The sequence below is a fragment of the Microcebus murinus genome, chromosome 22 (genome assembly GCF_040939455.1).
Source record: "Microcebus murinus isolate Inina chromosome 22, M.murinus_Inina_mat1.0, whole genome shotgun sequence".
In the NCBI taxonomy this organism is placed as follows: Eukaryota; Metazoa; Chordata; class Mammalia; order Primates; family Cheirogaleidae; genus Microcebus; species Microcebus murinus.
Window position 1 is genome coordinate 29,961,949 of NC_134125.1, and position 3,729 is coordinate 29,965,677.

A 3,729-nucleotide genomic window follows, 5' to 3' on the forward strand; every position below is an offset into this window, starting at 1 on the left:
GCTGCTGCTTTTTTTTTTTTGCCTCTTGTTCTGTCCCCTTTCTGGGAGCGTGGCGGCGGACCGGGGTGGGGGTGACCCCCACCCTCAGCGCCCGCCGCGGTGCCTGGCACCCCAGCCCGCACCGTGGGGCCTCCTCTTGTCCCAAGCCGCGACACCGCCCCACGCGACAGCATGCGTGGCATCTGGACTGTCAGGTCTCAGACCAAAGGTCTGGTCTGTGGGAACCGACACGCTGGAGGAAACCTTGAGAGTCTGAGAGGGGAGGGAGTTCCAGAAGAAGGCCAGGATGTCATTTTGAGGGAGTATGTGACCAGAACTCGTCCCGTTGCTTTTGGGGTTCTATGGGCTCCACGTAGGAATCTTTGGTGGTGGCACCTGATGTTGGGGGATCCGGAGTCACACCCAGACCTGCTCCACAGGCCTCCTTTTACTTTTCTCTTCGGATTCATTATTTTTAAAACGTGTCTCTTACCTCTATTATTGCATTTTCTTTTCTCTCTCTTTTCAAGCAGTTGATGGGAGTCCAAGTATCCAGGTGACATGTGTTGCCCGTGCCCCCCTCCCCCCTGTGTTCTTATTCATTTACCTCTCATGTTGTTCCAGCGTACTGTGGGGGTACCAATGTTAAGGTCGGGTACGTTGCCCTCTCCCAGCCTCCCCCCTCCGGTCATTAGCTTCAAGTGTGCCCATCCCCCAGTCGGTGCGCACCCACCCCATTCCTAATGGATGTGTATGCCCATCCCCTCCCCCCGCCCGCCCGACACCCACCCGATGAAGGTGATTCCTCTGTGTCCACTTAGGTGTCCATCCGTTCGTACCAATTTGGTGGTGAGCGCGCTCACGTGGTGCTCGTGTGTCCATTCTTGGGACACTTGGCTTACTGGAACGGGTTCCAGCTCTGGCCGGGAGAACACGAGAGGTGCCCTCTCACCGCTGCTCCTCATAGCCGAATGGCACTCCGTGGTGTCCACGTGCCAGATTTTATTAATGCACTCCTGGATGGATGGGCACTCGGGTCGCTTCCACATCTTTGCGATTGTGAATTGTGCCCTAACTGTAACCATAACCCTTACCCCGCCCGTCTCCTGTGCCCCTGCCTGACACACTCCTCCCCAGCCAGGCCCGTCACCGTCCTTGGCCCCTGCCTGAACGGCTCCTTCCTACCCTGCCCGTCACCGTCACCGTCACCGTCTTCGGCCCCTGCCTGACATGCTCCTCCTTGCCCGTCACCATCCTCGGCCCCTACATGACCGGCTCCCCCGTCGCCTGGGCCTTCCAAGGGCTTGGTGTGGACGCTGCTTCCAGGAAGCCCTCCAGAAACCCGGCAGCAGGGTGGACGCAGCAGTCTCGAGCAGCCATCCCTAAGTCGCGTGTGGGGGACGTGCCCCCGCTGTGCCGTGGGGGCCCAGCCTGGTGTCTTCCCTGAGGCCCTGCGGCTGCCGCTCCCCGCGAGGGGAGAGCGGCGGAGGTGGGGACGGCCTCCTGATGGGGACGTACACGCAGCTCTCCACACGCAGCTCTCCACGTCGGATTCCGGGGCTCTCTGTCCTGCCAGAAGGCCCAGCTGGCCCGCGGGTCCTTAGAGTGGCAAAAACATCCGAAAACTGAGATTGAGGGTCCGGTGGGTGTCTGCCCTTTTGTGTTGGGCACCCCAGGGAGGCCCGGGGGCTGGCTGGACAACGTGGTCTGCTGGGCGGGGGGTTTGGAGGAGCAACTGATGCCCTTTGCACTTTGGGTAGCAAGAGTCTGAGGTGTCTCTGAGCCCTGGGCCATGTCAGGGTGGGGGGGAGGAGGAGGAGGAGGAGGAGGATGTGGGAGGGGCCGTGACCTGCAGTCCTGTTCCCGGGGTGGCAAGGCATGTGGCTTCTTCCACAGGCTGCTTGGCCTGGGCTCCCTGCACCTGGGCCTTTGGAGGACTGGCCCTGTGCTTGCCAACACTTCCTGCAGGGACCCAGAGCTGGGAGGTTGCATCTCTCAGCCCTGGGTCGGGCAGAGCCCCAGCGGGCCATGCCCACAACCTCTCTCAGCAGGGGTCCCCCAGAAGGCTCCTTTGGGACCAGGATTCTCTTGCGGTGACTCTTTAAGGTCTGGCCCCTGGATGGAGGGGCACCAGGAGTAGAGGAGCAGGAAGGGGAAGGGGGTGGCCAGGCGAGGGGACACTTTGAGGCCAAGTCCCAGCTTCAGCCTGATCCTCCTGGGAACCCCGGGGTGTACATCACACCTCCTGGTTGTCCCGCTCTGAGACAAGGAGCTGGGCTTTGCATTCCCACAGCAGCCGGTCGTGGGCTGAGGACACCTGGGGCGTTGGGAACTCCCTGGCTTCTCCTTGGTTTAACATCTGGAGCTGCTTGTGAATTGTGCTGCCACACACACCCGAGTGCAGGTGTCTTCCGCACAGACTGCGGGCCTCGCTCTTCTGAATGCCGCTAGCTCGCCAACCACCCACGGGTGAACCTGGTCAGGGTACTTTCTCTCAGGGGCAGACTCTGATCCGGGCGGGCTACCGGTGTCTCTGTTTGCTCGTTTCTTTCTTCCATTTCGGGAAAGTCTTCCTTGCTGGGTGTGGAAATCTCCTATGCCTTCCCTCGCCTATTCTGTCAGCTTTAAAATTCTCTTTCAGTTGCCACCCTCACAGATGGATTAGGAAACTCCGGTGCACTCATTAGTGAAATGACCTCAATGAAGCTGGAATCCAATATCTAATCGCCGATTTCTAGCGAGTCCACACGCCAGGGTGGTCGGGGTCCAATGCAGCCCTGGCCAGGCCCAGGCCCCTTGGACTGGGCCACAGGAGGACACAGAGGAGGGTCCCGGCCCCCACGGTAGCGGTGCGGGCAGTTCTCCAAGGGCTTGGGGGTTTTCCAGAGGGAGGAGATGGAGGGGATTGATTTCTTCAGAGCCCCCCAAACCACCCCATCCCACCCCACCACACCCATGGGACACATCCCGAGAGACGCCCCTACACTCGCTCCCCTCCCCCATGCGCTGTGCCCCAGCCCTGGCCCTGGGGAATAGGCGGCAGCCCACGCACAGGGCGGGGGGCACAGCTGAAAGGGTTTGTGGGGGAGGGCGGGCCCTGGCTGGGGGCAAAGGTCGAGCGCCCCGTGCGCATGCGCAGTCAGCAGGGGCGGCGCGCTGGGGGTGGGGTCAGGTAGGTGAAGGAGGCGAGGAGAGGAGGGGGGCTGGAAGGTCTCCACCTTGGCGGGTCCAGCCGTGGAGGCCCATCTCTGTGTGTGTGTGTGTGTGTGTGTGTGTGTGTGTGTGTACAGCCCCCCCCACCGCCCCGCCCCTCTCCCCAGTCCCGCGGAGCCCGCGGGACCCGGCCGACTAACGCAACAGGCCCGGCGAGGGGAAGCGCAGAGAGGCTCCGCTTCTTGAGCGGGGCAGGGGCGCCCTCCACCCTCTCTGGCCACGCTGGCCTGAACGCGCCCGGTCTCGTCTGATCTCCGAAGCTAAGCAGGGTCGGGCCTGGTTAGTACTTGGATGGGAGACCGCCTGGGAATACCGGTCCCGTAGGCTTTTTTTTTCTTTTTTTTTTTTTTTCCACTTGCTCTATCCCCTTTCTGGGAGCGCGGCGGCGGTCAGGGGGGTCACCCCCACCCTCAGCGCCCGTCGCGGTGCCAGGCGCCCCAGCCCGCACCGTGGGGCCTCCTCTTGTCCCGAGCCGTGACACCGCCGCCACGCGGCGGCATGCGTGGCATCTGGACTGTCAGGTGTCAGACCAAAGGT

The 3,729-nt window shown here is 62.2% G+C and overlaps 1 pseudogene; it reads left to right on the forward strand.

The window, feature by feature from the left end:
* The first annotated feature begins 3,401 nt into the window (after positions 1-3,401).
* LOC142863760 (uncharacterized) lies at positions 3,402-3,519 on the forward strand (annotated as a pseudogene).
* Positions 3,520-3,729: the final 210 nt, after the last annotated feature.